Raw genomic sequence first — 22,708 nt, 5'->3', positions numbered from 1 at the left:
AAGTTAGCACAAAGTACCAATCTGACTAAGTAGACTTTATAAGACTTTCCTCCTTGGCAGCTGTGATTTTTCTCTACCGGTGAAAGAGACTTCAGGGGGCCTTCTCTTTTTTTAAATCTGGGTAATTGATAATCTTTCACAAGCCTCCCAATGGGCCATCACACTGCTATCTAGATGTGTGTCATGTCTTCCACTTACTCACTGTTTATCACCAGAACAGGATCTCCCTCCACCCCAGGCTTCTCCTGCTGTGTTGCTCCCTCGAATTTCTGATTGTAGCGCCCTGCACTCGCTGGGCAGTGCCCTGAACAGCTGCTATTCACGGAGCATAAAACAGGGGAGAAATGACAGGAGACCACAGAGAGGAGCTGTTTTTTGTAACATCAGTTCCTAGAGGGGCTGGTTTTCAGCTGCACCAGCCAGTTGGCAGGGAGTCTGGCAAGGGTGTTCTTTTCATCTGTGACCTATTTCTACTTGATCTTATAGGAAAATCATAATCTTACTGATGACAGAGACAGGGTATAGGATGCCCTAAATTTAGAATTACCATAATGCTGAATAGGATAAACAAGTGTGTGATACAGAGACTCCAAACATGAGAAATAAAGGATCTCAAAAGTTAATTTTCCTAAGTTAATATTTCAGTAATTAAGAATCTTTCTCTTGTGGATGTGTAAGAAATTTTTTTAAATCATGGATATATTATTACTAGTAATGTAATGCCCTCCTTAAGGGGGAAAATCATTTTAGAAATGCCAATTTTATCTAAATGGTGAGATTGTGAGTGACTTTTACTTTTTTCTTTATACATTTCTATAACATCTTAATATTTTCACAATGATTACCGTTGACCATTGAACAATGTAGGGGTTGAGGGCACTGACCTTCCTTGCAGGTAAAAATCTGCGTATAAATATTCGGCCCTCAGTATCTGCGGACCATGCAGCAATGTAATATTTACAACTAAAAAAATTGTACATGTAAGTGGATCATGTGCAAGTGGACCTCTGCAGTTCAAACCCATGTGGTTCAAGGGTCAACTGTAATTATTAAGGGCTCATTATGTGTCATACATTGTGCTAAGATTGTTGTGGTAGCCAAGATGGTCCCCAACGACCCAGCCTCCTGGCATTCACACCCTGGTCTGCCACACTGTGCTGGTCTGTGTGATCGACAGCATACAGCAGGAGTGATGGGAAGTCAATTCTGAGATTAGGTTATAAAAGACTGTGGCTTCTGCCATGGGCACTCTGGTAGCCTCCTTGGATCACCAGTTCTGGAAGAAGCAGGGTGCCATGCTGTGAGCAGTCCGACTGAGAGACACAGGTGGCAAGAAAATGAAGTTTCCACAAGGAACTGAGGCCTGCCAAGAGTCATTGGGGTGAGCTTCGTATCAGGTCCTCCAGCCTCAGTCAAGTGGTGGGATGACTGCAGCTCCAGCCAACAGTTCAACTGCAACCTCCTGAGAGCTCCTGAGCCAGAGGCACCAGCTAAGCCACACTCAGATTCCTGGCCCTCAGACACTGTGACATAGTAAGCACTTGCCATTTAGGGTAATTTGTTACACAGCAGTAGGTAACTAAAACAGCTGCACAGGCATTTTGTTTTGCAAGTTAAAAACACTTACTCATTTATCTTTTTTTTTTCAAGTCAAAACATTTATTCATTTATCTTTTTTAATCCTCATAGTAGCCCAGTAAGGTAAGTACCTATCTCATCTCCATTTTAAAAATGAAGAAACTGAAGCTTGGATAGCTAACATTTCCAAGGTTCCACAACTAATAAGCAGCAGAAGCAGGATTCAAACCTAAGCAGCCTGACCTGAGAACCCACATTCTTAGCCTCTTTTTATACAGCCTTTTTCATATTACTTCTATAATCAGAAAATATATTGTCAAAGCACTTTCATTCCTAGAAAAAGAAATCCCCACTTCCTTCACTCCTGTTGCAGCAGAGACACTCTCCCTGCTTCCAAGGGGAAATTTCCCCCTTCTCCTCCTTCCATTCCTTTCCACCTCTTTCAGGCCTGCTCTGTCTCTGGGAAGCCCCCCAATCTCCAGGATTTCCAGTGGTCCTTATTCCTTACGAGTTGCCTTCCTTCCCCCTGTTTCCAAACATATCCAGGGTCTCTATGGCAAAAAGAAAACAAAATACATGTCCACACAAAATCTGTATACAAATGTCAGCATTATTCATAAGAGCCAAAAAAATGGAAATAACCCAAATGTCCAACATTTGATGAATGGATAAACAAAATGTGATAGCTCATACAGTGGAATATTATTTGGCAATAAAAGGGATGATGAACTGATACATGCTACAACAGGGATAAGTCTTGAAAACACAGTGCTAAGTGAAAGAAGCCAGTCACAGAAGCTCATATATTGTGTGATTCTACTTATTTGAAATGTCCAGAATAGGAAATCTATAGAGACAGAAAATAGATTAGTGGTTACCTAGGGCTGGTAGGGAAGGAGGATTGGGGAGTGACTGCTAATGGGTAAGAGGTTTGTTTTGGGGGTGATGAAAATGTAAAACTGTGATGACGGATGCACAACTCTATGAATATTCTCAATATCATGGAATTGTACACTTTAAATAGATGAATTGCATGGTCTGTGAATTATATCTTGATAAATTGTCATTAAAAAAAAAAAAGAACCAAAAATCTCCACACTTCTCTACAGCCATCACCATCACTTTTCATCTTTCTGTCCACTGCTAAAATTTTGGTCTAAGTCACTACGACTTCCAAGTGGCCAATTTCACTGACCCTTACTGAGTCATCCCAAAATTTCCTCCTGAACCACTTTTTCTAACTAGGTTCTTCATTTTTGCCAATTCCTTCTCTTCTCTTCCCTCTCTTCTTCTGCTTTGACAGCTCCTCTCCTTCCTCAGGTCCCCTTTCCAACCACCAGGTCCCTCTCCTCTGTATCATTTCTCTTGCATCCATCCCTCCCTTCCATTCCAGTCAATGCACTAATTCAGGCCCCTATCACTTTGTTTCTACCACTACCTCCTAACCGATGTGATGCAGTGGCTTTCCCTCTTCAATATACCCAGGACACCCCCAGCAGCAGGTTAAAACAGAGACACCATTTCACTTAATGTGTCAAAAACCTTCATGAGTCTCTGCTGTCTATAAGATAAACCCTCAGCTGCCTTCAAGGTAGTCCACGACCCGGCCCTAACATGTATTATTAATCTTCCTCTCCTTAACTCTCCCATGCAAACTCTCAGCTCCAGCCAAACCCTCTATTCCAGAACCCTCTGAATATGTCTTGACTTTTCCTGTATTCATTTGGTTTCTCCACTGCTGCCCTGCCTTAGCCCCTTAGGAATGCCCTTCCTGCACCCCTCCTCCTCTCTGCTGACCACCTTACTCACCCTTTAAGGCCCAATTCTGTGAAGTGATCAATCCAGCCCCAAATTCTCTCTCTTTCTTCTTATTCGCAGAGCACTATCATACTGTTTTGCGTTGTTATATGCATTAGGCTTTTTTCTCCAATCAAACTAAAAACCATCTGACCTAGTTCAGAAGTCAGCACCATTATGAAACTCCAGACTGCCACTCTCAAACTTTACAGTTTCCTCAACCCTTATTTCCACTATACCTGTTATTTACTCTTGTTGGAAATTTTCATCTTAGAACAACTCCTTTTCCCCCCAAAATTATCAGCCTCTTCTCTTTTAACTTTTACACTCTATATTATTCATTGTAATAAAAATAAGCTCAGAAACAAACAAAATAGACAAGGTCCATGTCCTTGGGAAACTTCCAGCCTAGGCTAGACTCTAGAATTCATTAATTCAGTCCCTCTCTTGCTAACCCCCACTCCCTGTTCTCTAACTCCCTGGTCCTTCCAGGGCATCCACCTGGAAAATTCCAATCAATCCAACTATCTACCTTCACTCTTACACACACAGGATGATGCCCCTTTGGAGACAATCACACAGTGGCAATGAATGGGGCCACTACAAATACATGGTCTCTAATTACACTTGGATCTCAACACTACTGGGCAATCCTTCTATTATCCCTTATCACTCTTTCCTCCTATTTCCCAATCCCCTACCTCATTTCATTTCTAATCTCTGCAAAAATGTACAGAAAGAAATAGAAGTAATTGGGGACAGGAGCATTTACAATTTTCTGTCTCTTCTCCCAGCTGAAAACTACCTGCATGCATGTCTATGATTCCCTCCAACCCTAAGGGAGCAAGATTCTGCTATCTTCACCCCTTCTCACACACATGCCTCAGGTGTCCCATTCAGGTGGTCCCCAAATCCTATATATTCTACTGCCAAAAGTAGCTCTCTCCAACCTCCCCGTTGGCCACTCCCCAGTTCTCACCTTACTTGCCTGTCATATTAAACTAACCAGAGTTCCAGAAGGCTGCACAGGCTCTCACCTCTCTCTCTGACTTTGGACAAGAGGCCGCCTCTATTTCTAGACTCCTTCCTCTGACCAGGCCCTCCTTGCACGGGAGGAATCAGCCCAATTTTCTTCTCTGTGAAGGTGAAGCCTCCCCAGTTTCTACTGGGTGATCCCATTGCACCATTTATTTACCTGTATCTGTGCATCCTTCTTACTCCTGCAAAATCGATTTACATGTCTGATTCCACCAAAGGACTGTGAACTCATGGAGGACAAGAACCGTGTATTCCAAGTTCAGTACTGTGTAAATGGCACATCCTCTGCTGTCCAGGTTCCTTCTGTTTCTACAACACTTGGGTCAAATTTTTTCTCTCTCCCCATTAATTTGTGCATATGGCTTTGTGATCAGAGAATGCAGCTTACACAATTTTTCCTTCTAGAACTTACTGAGGTTTTTAGTGGCATAGCTTACCAACTTTTATCCTATTTCATGTATATTTGTAAAAAAAAATCCTTAATCCAAGGTATTGAATTTAATATCAGATCAAATTTACTAGTTATAACATTCTGAAACCCAGTAACCTTTCTATGTCTGCTTAAATTGCCAAATTAGAAGCATGCTAAAATTTCCTATTATGATTGTGGTTTTATCCATTTTTCATTTCTAACAGCTCTGGCTTTATATATTTTAACATGTTACTCAACTCATGAAGATTCATTATTAGTAACTTTATTGTATCACCATTAACTAGCCTCTTTTCATTCATTCATTCAAAAAATCTTTATGGAATGCTTATTATGTGCCAGGCATTGTTCTAGGTACTTGGGATACAGCAGGGAACAAAACAAATAAAAATCCTTCTCTCTGCAGAACTTACATTCTAGCTGGGAAGGCAGGCAACAGCCTGCATGACAAATAAGTAAATCATACAGTGTCAGAAAGTGCAAGTGCGATGAATAAGGCCTTAGAGAACATAAGGACTTCGGTTTTACTCTGAGTAAAATAGGTTTTGAGCAGAGGAATGACATGACCTGACTTAACATTTTTAAAAGATCAGTCTAGCTGCTGTGTTGAGAATCCAGTATAGGAGGGCAAGGGGAGAAGCAGGGAGACCAGTAGGGGGTTACTGCAGTAATCCAGGTAAGATATAATGACTCAACTTAGGGTGGTGACAGTGGGGTGACAAAAATGCATTCTGATTATATTCTAAAGGTAGATTCAATGGGATTTCTTTATTCTTTCTTTTTTTTAAACACTTTAAAATTGAGTTATAGTCATTTTACAATGTTCAATGGGGTATCTTGACAGATTAGATACAGAGTGAGAGAAAGAAAGGAACTAGGGCTGATTAGAATGTTTATGGTCTGAGAAATTGACAGGACAAAATTACCATCAACTAAAGTAGGGAAGTCTTTGGAGTGGAGCAAATTTGAGGAAAAAGATTAGAAATCCAGTCTTGGACATGTTGATTTTGACATGTCGATTAGACATCCAACTGGAAATGTTAAGTAAGCAGCTGGATGCATGAGTCTGGAATTTAGGAGAAAGGTCTTGCTGGGGCATAAATATGGAAGTCAACAGCTTAATAGGGTATCAGAGTCATAGGACTGATAAGATCATTAGGGGGATAGTGAGTGAGTAGAAAGAGAAAAGGTCCATTAACATTTTTGTTCTGTTTGATGACTTTTGCCTTAAATTCTATTCTGCCTAGTATTAATATTCTTACTTTGCTTTTCTCATTGGATATTTCTATATTGACACATTTGACCTTGGGTTATTTCAGTCTAGCTCTGTTCTCCTGGAAAACTGGTAAATAAGGAAAGTTAGCTGTGATGCTGAGTAATATCACTTAAGATAAAAATGACTCCAGACTGATAAACTTCATCTAGACTATGAGTAAATTATAAATACTTGGTGATAAGCTATCTTTGTTGTGTGTAGTGATTTCAAATTTTTCAAGAGGCATTTTGTTACTGCCTGCCTGCAAGTACTCCCTACAAGTGGTTCTTTAGGTTTTCCAGTGAAAATTATCTGTCGCTGGCTCTTAGATATTATATGCTATTCTAGTTACTATTGCTGTGTAACAAGTTACCCAAAACTTAACAGTGTTTTTAAAAACCTAACAACTTTATTATGCTCATGGATTATTTGGGTCAAGAATTCAGAAATGAAAGTCTGAGGCTGCATATCTGAGGTGATTAGTCAAGAAGACTTGAAGGCTGGGGACAACTCTATGGCTGAGGGCTGGAACCATCTGAAGGCTCATTCACTCACATGTCTGGTGCCTGCAATGGGATGACTCAAAGATTAGGTCTCCTGACAGGGTAACTTTCCAGTATCCTCTACAAATGGCTTCGCTTCCTTACAACACAGCAGCCCCAGGGTAGTTGGGTTTCTTACAAGGCAGCTCAGGCTCCCAGCATGACTGTCCCAGTGAACAAGGCAGAAACTGCATCTCCTTTTATGACAGCCTTGAAAGACACAGCATCACCTCCCCCATTCTCTTGGTTTAAGTAGTCACAAAACAGTCTAGACTCAAGAGGAGGGGACAGAGACCTCACTGCTCAATGGGAAGAGTATGAAAGAACACTGATATAAAAGGAAATGCTATTTTTTTCCAAATTACATCTTATTCTGAGAAATTAATGAAAGCTTTGCATATTTTCCTTTAGGGAAGAGCTCACAAGACAAAATTTTGCATATACTTGGGAGTTCATTCTCTCCCTCCTCCTCATATTCAAGAAACAGCCTTAGACTGTCAAGATTCATTGACCCTTATCCAGTGAAGAGGGACTCTAGGTCCTCTCCCCTGAATCTAGGTTTCCTTGTAATTGCTTCAATCAATGGAGAACATCTGCTAAAAGGAAAGGGACATTTCTAGTGAGAGGTGTTTTCACAGGCTCTCTCACTTAATGTCTTAATCCCCTTTTTTTAAACAGATGAAGAAAGTGAAATTCAGAAAAGCTAAGTTATTTTTCTAATAGACTTAAATTTTAGAGCAGCTTTAGGTTCACAGCAAAGTTGGGTGGAAAATTGTTACTTTTTTAATTCATGTGATTAATAAGTTGTAGAGACAAGCCCCAAAATCAGATCTTTACCCAGTTGCCTTTTCTGATATATAATCACTCCTTGGATATTAAGAAGCATATTATTCGAAGCACAGAATCTGACATTGTACTAGGTGCAAAACTGAACCTCCTGCTATAATGTGAATGATTAATACCATAAGATCAACTTGCAACGGACTCTGGGGGATGTTCAATCTTTTCTCACCCTATAATATTCTACTTTTAAGTTATAGTAAGAATTCCCTAAATTTGTTTTTTTTTTTTCCAATGCTATTTCTATCAATAGCTTTTGCTCTCCTATCTTTAATCCTGAAATCCTGCTTTAGGATTATACTTCAACACTGCATGATCCTTTCATATACTTTCAGAAAATTAAAGAAGCAGATACATGATTAAAAGTAAATCCATGTGATTCTAAACAACAACTCATTGCTCATTTTTGGAGGATAAACTGTTATTTTAAAAACTGATAAATACAGAGAACAAACCAAACAATTTAACTTTTCAGGATGATGTCTATCAGGGTAATCAAATACTTGATGATAAAGGTTCTTTCTGTGGACATTTTCAAGCTAATAAATCAGCAAGGAATGACTGTATTAAAATATTACCATTTTGCAAACTCTTAATGAGTTAATGGAGGCAAGTAATGATGACCAGTGGCCACTTACATCACAAAAAGCAACACTCTAGTAAGTATTCTTGCCAAAAAAAGTCTAACCTAAATCAAGTCGGGCCTTGGATCTAACTGCCAGTTTACAGAGGAGCATTTTAAATGACCCCATTGGATATACAATCAGCAAAATCCAGAATGTGGAAAGTTCCATTAGGGTAGACAGACTAATCAGTTGCTTCAACAAATAAATTTCAAGAAAAAAAGAAAGAGGCTTCCCGGAGAAGATGGCGGAGTAGAAGGACGCTCGCAGGTCACCCTCTCCCACAAATACACCAAGACCCACATCTACAGACCCACTCAGCCAACCAGAGCACCTGTGGAACTCCAACAGACCATCGCCCTCTTCAAAAGATAAAGACGCCAAAAATCTGGTAGGAGAAAAGGAAAAAAGAAAGAACAAAAGGCAAAGCAGCGCGGGACGGGTCCCGCGGGGAGGGAGCGGCAAAGGAGGACTGGCGCTCGCTCGCCGGGTCTCCCCTCTCCAACTGAGAGGCCAGCGGGACGGAGGGGGAGCCTCCGAGGCTCGGATCTGTACAGAGCAGCCCTTGACTAACAGAACTAAGTTAAACGGGCACAGAGTGTCCCCCCCCCCCCCCCCCCCCGACACCCAGCCTGAGACGCGGGGCGGCAGCGGCGGGCAGGGCCAGGCTGCACAAGCCGGGCGGAGGAGGGAAGTGGCTGCACGGAGGCGGCCCCGGGGGAACGCAAGGGGCTGCGCGCTGTGGCTGTGGGTGCACAGGGCAGAACAACCTGGGCCCTCCATAAAACAGCAAGGTTGATGTGCTCTCGGGGGAAGGGTGCACACCCCCATCTCTGAAAACCCGCGGAAAGTTTTCGGGGGAAGAGAGGCGGGGCTCAGGCACAGCCGCCATATCCTCCGCGCTTAGCACTCAGGCGGAGGCGGGGGCGAAACCTGCATCCGCACTGAAGGGCTTAGCAGCCTCAAAGGCCAGACTGAGACTGGCTTGCAGCCCGGGGCAGATAGGATCCTTCCATCCTGGTCCCTCAGAGAACTTGCTCCACAAAGACAAACAAGGAGCTGGGTTTTGGCTCGGAGCAGGGACAGGGCTGTCCCTCGGTCTTCCCCGAGCCCACCCGCGGGGCGCCGACCAGGGCGGGGGCGCCGACCAGGGCGGGGGCGCCGACCAGGGCGGGGGCGCCGACCAGGGCGGGGGCGCCGACCAGGGCGGGGCGCCGACCAGGGCGGGGCGCCGACCAGGGCGGGGGCGCGCAGCCGCACAGAGCAGTGGAGCTACGGGCGGCGGCGCAGGTAGAGCAAGAGCGGCTCCCCGCCTTTCGGGCAGGAACACAGCACCTGACGGAGGTGCTGGGAGGGGGCACGACCCGCCCTCCTACCCGGCCAGTCTGCAACATCTGACTGCGGCATCTGGAGGGGAAGCGAACCGCCCGCCCACAGCAGAGAGCTGCACCTGACCCAGTGTTAGGAGGAGGCGCGATCTGCTTGCCGACAGGTGCTGGGAGCAGCACAGAAGAGGGCGCCAACGGAGGGCCTCTGAAAACAGCAAGCTGAGCTTCCAAAACAGGACGAAGACAGAAAGACTTCACATTAAAAGCACACAGACTCCAGGAGAACACCGACAACCGCCCCCCCTTTTTTTTTTAAATCTGTTTTTACCTGTTCTATTTTCTATTACTCTCTTAATCTTTACTTCTTAATTCATTTCTATTTCTCTTGGGTTTTGATGTCCTGCTATTGATTAGACGCAGGTTTCAAATACATCTATTCATCTCCCCCCCCTTTTTTTGTAAAGGTTTTAAAAGGACGTCTCAACCCGATTAATACTCTGCTTTAACTCACTCTTCTATTATTCATTATACACTGTTTTCAAACCCTCTTTCTCCCTTCTTTTAAAATTCTTTCTCTCTCTCTCTCATTTTTTTTTTCTTTTTTTCCCTAAGTTCTATTCCTAAATAGGCATCAGATAGAAAAAATCCTTAAGGACCAAAATAAACAACTGATACTCCATAAACCACAGTGCCAAAGAGGTATGAGCAAGATGAAGAAGCAGAAAAACCTTTCCCAATTAAAAGAACAAGAGAAATCCCCTGAAAGAAAGATCAGCGAAATAGACATCGATAGCCTACTAGATCAAGATTTCAAAAAAGGGGTGATCGAATTGCTGAAGGAATTAAAAGAGATAGTGTTTAGAGATATAAAATATGTCAAAAATGAAATTGAAGCTAGAAAGAAGAGCCAAGTAGAATGGGTAAACTCGTTGACAGAGATGAGGAATGATCTAATAGCTGTGCAAAGCCGACTAGATAAAGCAGAGGAACGAATTAGTGATCTAGAAGACAGGGCAATAGAAAGCACCCATTCAGAAGAACTAAAAGAGAAGCAAATAAAAAATAATGAAAATAGCATAAGGGACCTATGGGATAATATAAAGCGTCCCAATCTTCGCATAATAGGGGTCCCAGAAGGAGAAGAAAGATCAAAGGGGATCGAAAAGGTTTTTGAAGAAATCATGACTGAAAACTTCCCAAACTTAAAGAAGGAATCAGATATCCAAGTACAGGAAGCTCAGAGGGTCCCAAACAGGAAGAACCCAAATAGACCCACACCAAGACATATCATAATCAAGATGGCCAGAGTCAAGGATAAAGAAATGATTCTAAAGGCAGCAAGAGAAAAGCAAAGAGTAAGTTACAAGGGAACCCCCATAAGGCTCTCAGCTGATTTCTCTACACAAACACTACAGGCCAGAAGGGAGTGGCAAGATATATTCAAAGCCCTGAATGAAAAAAAGATGCAGCCTAGGATCCTTTATCCAGCAAGGCTATCCTTGAGGATAGAAGGAGAAATAAAGAGTTTCACAGACAAAAAAAAAAGCTGCAGGAGTTTAGCAACACTAAACCCATGCTAAAAGAAATATTGAAAGGGCTATTCTAAATAGAAAAGCAGCAGGATGCTACAGAAATGAGAAACACACAACTGGAAAGGTGATAACTCATGAATTACAAATAAAGTAAACATGAAATTATAAAAGAAGACATACAAATCACTGAAAGTGGGAGAGGGAGGCAGGGAAATATAGAATATTTTTTTCTTTCTTTTTTAATTTTTTTTAACAGTAGGATGGGTTTGAGATCATGTTACTATCAGTTTAATAAAAACAGTTATAGTAATGGGTTGATAGATTTACAAAAAAGGGTAACCACAAGCCAAAAATTTACAAAGGAGTCACAAAAATTAAATAAAATCCATGATAATACAAAGGAAAATTACCAAACCACAAAAGGAAGAAGAAAGGAACAAAGAGGATATACCAATTCAACTGCAAAGATAAGTTCAAAATGGCAATAAACACACATCTATCATTAATTACTGTAAATGTTAATGGACTAAATGCTCCAGTCAAAAGACACAGAGTGGCAGGCTGGATAATAAAGCAAGAACCTTCAATATGCTGCATACAAGAGACCCACTTTAGGGAGAAGGACACATATAGATTGAGAGTGAAAGGATGGAAAAGGATATTCCATGCAAATGGAAAAGCCAAAAAAGCAGGTGTTGCAGTACTGATTTCAGACGAAATAGACTTTAAAACAAAGGCCATAAAGAAAGATAAAGAAGGACATTTTATAATGATTAAAGGAGTGATACGAGATGAGGATATTACACTCGTTAATATATATGCACCCAATATAGGAGCACCTAAGTACATACAAGAATTACTAACAGAGATAAAGGGGGATATTGATGGGAATACAATCATAGTTGGAGATTTTAACACTGCATTAACATCACTAGACAGATCTTCCAGACAGAAAATAAACAAGGCAACAGAGAAATTAAATACTACAATAGAAAAACTAGATTTGGTGGATATTTTCAGAGCATTACACCCCCCAAAAATAGGATATACATTCTTTTCAAGTGCACATGGAACATTTTCCAGGATCGATCATGTACTTGGGCACAAAAGAAACCTCAACAATTTTAAGAAGATAGAAATTATCTTAAGCATCTTTACTGACCACAATGCCATGAAACTGGAAATCAACAACAGAGAAACAAAGGAGAAAAAAAGGAAAGCATGGAGATTAAACAATATGCTATTGAAAAAACAATGGATCAATGAGGAAATCAAAGCTGAAATTAAAAAATACCTTGAGACAAATGAGAATGAAAGCACAACCACTCAAAACCTATGGGACACAGCAAAGGCAGTGCTAAGAGGGAAGTTTATAGCGATACAGGCCTTCCTCAAAAAAGAAGAACAATCTCAAATAAACAATTTAACCCACCACCTGAATGAATTAGAAAAAGAAGAACAAAAAGCCCCAAAAAGCAGCAGAAGGAAGGAAATAATAAAGATCAGAGAGGAATTAAATACAATAGAGATTAACAAGACCATAGAAAAAATCAACCAAACCAAAAGCTGGTTTTTTGAAAAAGTAAATAAAATCGACAAACCTCTGGCCAAACTCACAAAGAAGAAAAAAGAGAGAGCACAAATTAGCAAAATAAGAAAGGAAAATGGAGAAATTACAACAAACAAAATAGAAATACAGAATATCATACGAGAATATTATGAAAAACTATATGGAACCAAACCGGATAACCTAGAGGAGATGGACAAGTTTCTGGAAACATACTGTCCACCAAAACTGAATCAAGAAGAATCTGAACACTTGAACAATCCGATCACTAGAAAGGAAATAGAAATAGCAATTAAAAACCTCCCTACAAATAAAAGTCCAGGACCGGACGGCTTCACCGGGGAATTCTACCAAACATACAAAGAAGAACTCATACCAGTCCTTCTCAAACTCTTCCAGACGATTGAAAAGGAGGGAATACTCCCAAACTCATTCTATGAAGCCACCATCACCCTGATACCAAAACCAGGCAAAGACACTACAAAAAAAGAGAATTATAGGCCAATATCACTGATGAACATAGACGCCAAAATCCTCACCAAAATTTTAGCAAATAGAATCCAACAACACATAAAAAAGATTATACATCATGACCAAGTGGGGTTCATCCCAGGGACACAAGGCTGGTTCAACATACGCAAATCAATCAGTGTAATACATCACATCAACAAGAGAAAGGACAAAAACCACATGATCATCTCAATCGATGCAGAAAAAGCATTTGATAAAATTCAACACCCATTTATGATAAAATCTCTCGCCAAAGTGGGTATAGAGGGAACATATCTCAAGATAATAAAAGCTATATATGACAAACCTACAGCCAGCATAGTACTCAACGGTGAAAAACTCAAAAGCTTCCCACTAAAATCTGGGACAAGACAAGGATGCCCACTATCACCACTCCTATTCAACATAGTCCTGGAAGTCCTAGCCACAGCAGTCAGGCAAGAGAAAGAAATAAAAGGGTTGATCCAAATTGGAAAAGAAGAGGTAAAAGTGTCATTATATGCTGATGACATGTTACTATATATAGAAAACCCTAAAAGGTCCACACAAAAGCTACTAGAGCTGATTGAAGAATTCAGCAAGGTAGCAGGTTACAAAATTAACGTTCAAAAATCAGTTGCATTTCTTTACACTAACGATAAATCAACAGAATAAAAAAGTAAAGAAACAATCCCCTTTAAAATAGCACCCAAAGTAATAAAATATCTGGGAATAAATCTAACCAAGGAGGTGAAAGAATTATACACAGAAAACTATAAACCATGGATGAAGGAAATTAAAGAAGACTTTAAAAAATGGAAAGATATTCCATGCTCTTGGATTGGAAGAATCAATATTGTTAAAATGGTCACACTGCCCAAGGCAATCTACAGATTTAATGCAATCCCTATCCAATTACCCAGGACATATTTCACAGAACTAGAAAAAATCATAATAAAATTCATATGGAACCATCAAAGACCTAGAATTGCCAAAGCATTACTGAAGAGAAAGAAAGAGGCCGGAGGAATAACTCTCCCAGACTTCAGACAATACTATAGAGCTACAGTCATCAAGACAGCATGGTATTGGTACCAAAACAGACATATAGACCAATGGAACAGAATAGAGAGCCCAGAAATGAACCCACAAACTTTTGGTCAACTCATCTTTGACAAAGGAGGCAAGAATATACATTGGAATAAAGACAGTCTCTTCAGCAAATGGTGTTGGGAAAACTGGACAGCAGCATGTAAAACAATGAATCTAGAACACTCCCTTACACCATATACAAAAATCAACTCAAAATGGATTAAAGACTTAAACATAAGACAAGATACAATAAACCTCCTAGAGGAAAACATAGGCAAAACATTATCTGACATACATTTCAAAAATTTTCTCCTAGAAGAAATAAAAGCAAGAATAAACAAATGGGACCTAATGAAACTTACAAGCTTCTGCACAGCAAAGGAAACCAGAAATAAAACAAGAAGAAAACCTACGGAATGGGAGAAAATTTTTGCAAGTGAAACCGACAAAGGCTTGATCTCCAGAATATATAAGCAGCTCATACGACTCAATAAGAAAAAATAAACAACCCAATCCAAAAATGGGCAGAAGACCTAAACAAGCAATTCTCCAAGGAAGACATACAAATGATCAAAAAGCACATGAAAAAATGCTCAATATCACTAATTATCAGAGAAATGCAAATCAAAACTACAATGAGGTATCACCTCACACCAGTCAGAATGGCCGTCATTCAAAAGTCCACAGATGACAAATGCTGGAGAGGCTGTGGAGAAAGGGGAACCCTCCTACACTGCTGGTGGGAATGCAGTTTGGTGCAGCCACTATGGAAAACAGTGTGGAGATTCCTCAAAAGACTAGGAATAGACTTACCATATGACCCAGGAATCCCACTCCTGGGCTTGTATCCAGAAGGAAATCTACTTCAGGATGACACCTGCACCCCAATGTTCATAGCAGCACTATTTACAATAGCCAAAACATGGAAACAGCCTAAATATCCATCAACAGGTGACTGGATAAAGAAGATGTGGTATATTTATACAATGGAATACTACTCAGCCATAAAAACCGACAACATAATGCCATTTGCAGCAACATGGATGCTCCTGGAGAATGTCATTCTAAGTGAAGTAAGCCAGAAAGAGAAAGAAAAATACCATATGAGATCGCTCATATGTGGAATCTAAAAAACAAAAACAAAAACAAACAAACAAAAACAAAGCGTAAATAAAGGACAGAAATAGACTCACAGACAGAGAATACAGACTTGTGGTTACCAGGGGGGTGGAGGGTGGGAAGGGATAGACTGGGATTTCAAAAGTGTAGAATAGACTACACTGTATAGCACAGGGAAATAAACACAAAATGTTATGATAACTCACAGAGAAAAAAATGTGACAATGAGTGTGTATATGTCCATGAATAACTGAAAAATTGTGCTGAACACTGGAATTTGACACAACATTGTAAAATGATTATAAATGAATAAAAAATGTTAAAAAAAAAACAAATAAAAAAAGAAAAAAAGAAAGAAAAGTGGGAAAATAAACTTATTGGTTAAAAAAAATTGACATCCTTTTCTAGCCATTTTGGCGTAACTGGTACTAGAATTCCCTCCTGCCTTAAACAATGAGCCAACTCGACAAAATGTGAAGAAGCTATTTTTTGGCACTGGCTGTTGACTAAGTAAGGCAGGACAGTGAAACTTGAGGGTAAATAAATACACAAGGTGAACTCAGACTGGCTCTGGTATTCTGCCGGAGGAAACTGTCCCAAATGTGGCACTTGAATGGGAAGCCCAAGCCAAGCACAGCACCTGGCTGTTCTGTTAAGGGAGGCAAAGAGCAGAGGGTTGGCTGCTGAAGCAGCTGGAATTTGTATGGCAGGAGACTGGAAGAGAGAGAGGTCCACCAGACAGTGGCTGCTGCAAGGCTGAGAGCTGAACATAGATTCCAGAGGTTGCAGGGCTGGGAGAAATTGAAGTCCTAGCCCACTCAGAGCAGACAGACCTCATTTAGCCCACAGGCATTCAGTGGGGATCTGAAAGATGAACTGAGATCTCAGGAGGAAGAATTACGCACCAGCAGAGGAAAGGTGGGCAAATTAAAACCTGTGGACCAAACTCGGCTCACTGTCTTTTCTGTAAATAAAATTGCATTGGAACGTAGCTGTGCTCATTTCTTTACATACTGTCTCTTCTGCTTTTGCACTATATTGGCAGAGTTGAGTAGTTGCAATAGAGACCGCAGGGCCCACGTCCAAGGGTTTACTTCCATCAGCTTCCTTTATCTCTCCCATGACTACACTGCTTAATATTTACTATCTGTCCCTTTACAGAACAAGTTTGCTGAACTCTGCACTAGAGCAAGGGCCACACTCTAGGACTAAGAGCAAAACAAAGAGATGCACCCTACCAAAGAATAAAAGCAAGCCTGGCAGAATCAAAAAGATCTGGCAGCAATTTAACTGCCTGTCAGAACAAAACTTGACATATTTTAAAGAAAAGTAATATAATCTCTACAAGGTATTAAGTCTATGTCGTATATACAATCATGTATCAAGTAACATGTGAAGAATCAGAAAAACGTAACTCATAATCAGGAAAAAAAAAAAAGCAGTCAATAAAACAGAAACAGACTCTGGGATCGGCCAGATGACAGATTCACAGATAAGGACTTTAAAACAGCTATTACAAATATGTATGTACAAGTACTTAAGGAAAAGATAGACATGAAAAAACAGCTGAGAAATCTCAACAGAGAAATGGACCAAATGTAAATTCTAGAACCCATAAGTACAATCTATGAAGAAAATTAAAAAGGCTCCTGGCTTTTAGAGGTACCTAATGAAAAATCTACAGATGAAATTATATCTGAGATGTAGTTCAAAATAATCCAGCTTGGGGGAGGGGAGGCAGCTGGCAGCAAAGACGAAACAAGAGCCACTGTAGGTTGATGACTTTTCTAAGTAGGTGATGAGTTATGTCCTGTTCTCTCTACTTCTCTGCATGCTTCAAACTCTCCACATTCAAAAGTGAAAAAAGAAAATCCAATCTCTACAAGAAAAAACTGTTTTAATTGGAAAACAAGATGACGTCCAAATGAAATTCTGCATATATATTATTCTCCTCCCACCTCTGCCAAATTCCCAAAGATATGTAGCATCCACTCTGCATTTTCAAAGATTCCCAAGGCTTGGGGGACGTAGCCATTTCAAGAAAACTGTGAATATTTATTTAGGCGAATGCCATTCCCTACCCCCTGCCTTTTTCTCTCTCTCTGTGTACGTATGTTATACACTTTGGCACACATAGAAATATCAGTATTTGATTTCACAGAATTAGAGTATAGTAAATCACTCTATAGCTTGCATTTTCCAAATAATATATATTGTAGATATCATTCCACGTCAACAAATACAGGTCAACATTTTTCTTTTTTAAAAAATGACTCCATAGCTTTCATCCCTGAGGGCCCACATGCCCTGTACTTGCATTAAAATGTCATAATTTCACTGGGAGACAGGAACTAAGTGCTACAGAAAGCTATTTCAAGCAAAGGGAAAACATAAGAGCTTATATGACTTGATGGACAAGTCTGACTTTAAAGACTTTAGGACCATGATCTGATTGTTAAGTATACCTTAAGTATTGTTAGTATGTATGTAGTAACAAGCCATATTATAATAGAGCTGAAAGGTATTTGTTTAAAAATATATCATATAGCAAAAATCCATTTCCATTCTCTGGCTATAAACATGAATAGTTTAAGTCCCATGAAGCTCCTTATAAACATTAGCATTTTCCAAAACACCCATGGACTGCATCCCAAAGGTTTAATTCTATAAGCTGGTTTGACGAAACTGTGGGTACGTTTCCCTACAGAAGCTACACAAAATAGTATGGATCTCAGGTCAGTTGACCAAAGTTTAAAGTGCTTAATTTAGGATGTAAAATAGCCCCTCCCCTAACTAGGAGGTTAAATTTTTGAAAAACCACTATGGTAAGAGAATTCTCAGTGGAAGAATCTATGGCCTTAGAGTCACAAGTGAACAGAAGCACTTGTAAGTATTTTTTACATTTGTTAAAATAAAAACAAGAATAATAAAATGTTAGCAGACTTACATGCATCTTAAATTCTTGTGAGTATACATAAGTAATTTCCAGTTACCAATCTTTGATCATGGAAATCTTGATTCCTTGTTCCTTTCCTGTATTATAAATTATATACACATTTTGCTTTGTTGCAAAGTAAAAGAGGTGTGCATAATAAAAGACATTTTTCCCTTGGGTTTGGTCCATTCGAACATTTGATGCTTTTTGTATTTGTTTGCTTTTTAGTACAGTTGGAAAAAAAGTTACTGCCTTGGAAAATAAAAATGCTACCTTCTCAATGTACAAAATTCAAATACTTCAAGTATAAAGAAAGTAAAAATCAGTCCAATCTCACCATCTGGAAATAACAGCTATGAACATTTGGGTGAACATCATTCTAGATATCTCTTTAGAATAAATTCCTAAAAGCAGAATTGTTAGGTAAAAAGTGTATATACCTTACTCCTTGATACTCATTGCCATACAGCCCTCTGGAAAGGCCAAACTACTTCACACCCTCACCAACTGTGCCTTTCTTAGACTTTCTGCTGGACTTGCCCACAATCTACCCCCTCTGCTCTCACTGGCTTCGGTCCCCTCTACATGGATTGTGGAAGGACAGCAGGATAGTGATTACGTCCAAGGGTTTACTTCCATCAGCTTCCTTTATCTCTCCCATGACTACACTGCTTAAGCCTCAAGCCCTTCTCCTTTAGATTTCTTCCCTTCCCCCACCTCAGCCTCCTTTTTCTAATTATCTCTGATAAGTCTGACTCATAATTCAAATTACCTCAAATGAAATTCTCATAATTGCTCACAAAGGCACGCAGAAGTAAAAATGCCTTAAAATAATCTTGGAGGGACAGGGAATATAAGAGAGAGAGAGAGAAAAGTGGAAAAAAGTCACTATCCTGTCATATGATGAGAATTGAGATTTTAAGATAAATTATTCTTTAGGCCTACCATATAACTTTTGTGCACAAATATTGCTACAGGAGGTCACATTCAGAAAGATCTTTAATTGAGTTATGAAACTGAGTACTTATTGTATGCACACACTGTGTTTCAGGTTTGGGGCAGACAGAGATGAAGAGGAGAAGAAAAGATTTTTGTCTCTAAGAAGCTCCCATTCTGGCAGAAGAAACAGAGTTGTAAACAAATACTGTTCAGATAAGTGTACATGCTTTGATATAGGGTGGTAAGTGTTGTGATAAAGGTATGCCCTGAGTGCTATGTAAGCAGACTGGGTTAGGTTAGCCTGGGCAGAAGCAAAGACAGCTCCAAAGGAGAGATGGCATTTAAGTGTGGCTTTGAAGGATGAATGGTTTGCTGGGTGAAAAAGGACATTGCAGATAAAGCAATTAAGGAGGCACACAATGATAAACCTTAACAGATATACGAGGATAGGAAACTTGTAGGAGGTGAGGCGAAAAAGATAAATTGAGGCCAGACTGAGATGGAGTTATCTTTCCATGCTAAGGGATTCAGACTTTATCTCAGCAATGAAGAGTTCTTAGAAGTTTTTTAGTAGGGAAGCATCATCATCAGATCTGAATTTTAGAAGGACAAACTGGTTGTGGGGAAGAAGATGAACTGGGGTGGAGACCAGTTACAAGGGATGGTGAAGATCATGCAGAAAACTGGAGGGACCCAAGAAACTGGATTTACTGACTCACTGGACATAGACATTGAAGGCAGTGGTGGAGACCAAAAGAACTTAAATGCTTACACTTAGGTACTGACCAGATGGTGAGACTATTCATGGAGACAGAGTTTATATGCAGAGGAGCAGAAGGCATGGAGAACAATATTCATTTCTGCATTGGACCTGTTGAGTTGAAGGGGCCTGTGAGACATCTAGGAAATGATGCCTAACAGAGAGCTGGCACTGAGGCCTCGTGCCCAGTTCCAGGGGATACTGTTCTAAAAAATCATATAGATTTGCTAGTAAATTTGATTGGTGACAACAAGGAGAGGAAACTGGAATAAGGGCTTAAAAGGAATCTGGGGAATACAGATATTTATAAACCTAATAGAAGAAGAGCCTAGTGAGAGTATGGGGAAATCAGAGAAACAGGAGGCAAGCCAGGAGAGACTGGCTCATAAAAGGAACATGAGTGTAAAGGAGAAAATATGCCCCCTTCTTTGCCTTCCTCATTCCTTCCGATACTCACTGGGCTTATGGAGTGGCTTCAGGAGCTGGAACAAGGATTCCAGTAAAGCGGGGATTGACGGTGAGAGACTGAGCAAGGGGAGAGCTCCTGGGGCCCCGGGGTAGGGATTACGCATCTGATCTGAGATTTCCTGCCAGTGCTAATACCAAGGAATACTTTTGCCCCTAAAAGGCTCTTGCTACCTGCTCTCTAGGTTCCAAGAGACTAATCTGTCCTTTCAATGTCACTTCTTATAGTTTCTACCCAGCCCTTAGCCCATGATAGAGGAGAACAAGTATTAACAGCCTCTCAATTCAGTATGCTTTTGAGCCAGGTACTGTGTTTGTTAAGAAAGATAAGACACAGTTCCTGCTCAACAAGAGTTAGCAATCTAGTGATGGTGAGAGGAAGCAGGTAACTACTATATAAAGGGTGTACTGTAAGTAAAGCAACAATGTACTGGAGAGTCATGAGAGAAAATTTATACCTTTCTTAAGAGGTTAAAAAAATCTCTTCTTCCCATTTTCCAGGGGAGAAAGATATACATAGATGCTGATGATAAATCCTGGCACATGAAGATTTACGATGGATTAATTTACATCAATCAAAAAGGGTGAGGGGGGAGGGTATAGCTCAGTGGTAGAGAGTGTGCTTAGCATGCACGAGGTCCTGGATTCAATCCCCATTTATCTCCGTTAAATAAACAAACAAACCTAATTACCACCCCAAATGTTATAAAAAATAAAATAAAATAAGGTGAAAGGGAAGAAGAGGAAAGAGGACCCTTCATAAATTTACCCTTTATTTTCAACTCTGGGGGTAGAGAGCAAGTAGTATAGGACAAACCATCTGCAGTGTAAAACCAGCTATGGATAGTCCATAAAGAGCCTTTCCCTACCACTAAATCTCTTTCTGATGACATATTTTCCCTCCCTCTTTCTAGTAAGAATATCCCCCTCTTCTAGTCAGAAGATAACCCTCTTGCTGGGTATAGTGGGATGGGTTACTACAGCCATCTCTATAGCTTTTTCCAAGATTGTCTGAACCACCATTTGTCAAAATTGTCAAGTGACAAAAAATATTAATATGTTCTACCTATAATCTGCAAAGAGATTATACACATATGTATACATATATACGTGTGCATGTAATACATATGTGTGTGTTTTGGTTCCTCCTCTACCTTGACTATCTACCCAGATCCTTTTTCATCATTATGTGCAGTGCACCAAAAAGAAGTCTAAACGCCATTATTTCTTGTCAGAAGAGGAAACAAAAAAGTAACTTGATTAGTAAATAGAATTTGGATTGGAGCCCAGATCTTAAGAGATGTAAATTGGTGCTCTTTTCACAAGGCTGTACTCCACTCTTTCATCCAACCAGTCAGAAACACTGCCTACATCACCTTCCCTTTGCAAACTTCTCACCTCAAATCTTCTTGTGGCTCCTTACTCATCTCCACTAACACCTAAATACTAAGGTCTATTCGCCTACCATCCTCCCTCCTCTCTAAACACATCTTCCCCTTTACTTTTCACACACGCTCATCATACTTGTCCTGTCTCGTTTGAACTTTGTACGTAGATTTCTATGAAGAGACCATGCCATGAAGGGCAGAGGAATAAATCATTAAAAAAAAAAATCAGTCATGTTGTAATGCCCACTTTGCCTGTTACAATCTGTACAATCTTAGTCATGTTACTTAATGCTCTGTCTCATTTTTCCTCATCAGCAAACAAAGTAATACCTAACTGAGTTTTAAAAGGTTCCTAGCATACGTAAGGTGCTTAACACAGTGTCATGTATTTAAAAGACACTAAATAAACGGTACCTATTTACTGTGAAAATAATACTTGTCTCACAGGACTGTCGTTCCTACACGCTGACACCAAAATAGTCCTTCAAAATATTTTAATTCCCCTCTCCCCCTATTCTTAAAACAACTTCCTACTTCTCATCAACAGAGATTCAGAAACAGGTTCAAGTCCAACAAAGAGTCACCTGCAAAAGTACTTGCACATTTACTAAAATCTCACTACTCACCCAAGGATAACACCTACTGAAAGCTTGCCAGGCATAATTTCTCTTCTTAACTTTAAGCCAATGGAAGAGAATAATCACAACTGCAAGTTTCCCCAAAGACATGTTCTATCATGCCACCAGATACAGCAAATACAGGTTGCTTTCCCTGTGTCAACTGGGTGTCCAAGCGCATTTCAGTTACCGTAGGTTCGTTGCTCCGCAGCCAGAATAAATAAATTTGCTACACGAATCATATAACTGACGTGGGGGAAGAAAACTTCAAACAGTGTCCCATAAATCTCGAGGAGTGACTGCGAATAGATGCCACACAGTGACGTAATCTAGGCGATTGACAAATGAACACGTGTGTGTCTGCTCCTGTGGCA

The 22,708-nt window shown here is 40.2% G+C and overlaps 1 protein-coding gene across 1 annotated transcript in view; it reads right to left on the bottom strand.

Annotated features, from left to right (window-relative positions):
• Window positions 1-22,708, bottom strand: part of METAP1D (methionyl aminopeptidase type 1D, mitochondrial) — an 83,183-nt gene that overhangs the window by 59,863 nt on the left and 612 nt on the right.

This window comes from Camelus bactrianus, chromosome 5 (assembly GCF_048773025.1).
Source record: "Camelus bactrianus isolate YW-2024 breed Bactrian camel chromosome 5, ASM4877302v1, whole genome shotgun sequence".
NCBI lineage: Eukaryota > Metazoa > Chordata > Mammalia > Artiodactyla > Camelidae > Camelus > Camelus bactrianus.
This window is presented reverse-complemented; position numbering and strand designations above follow the sequence as displayed.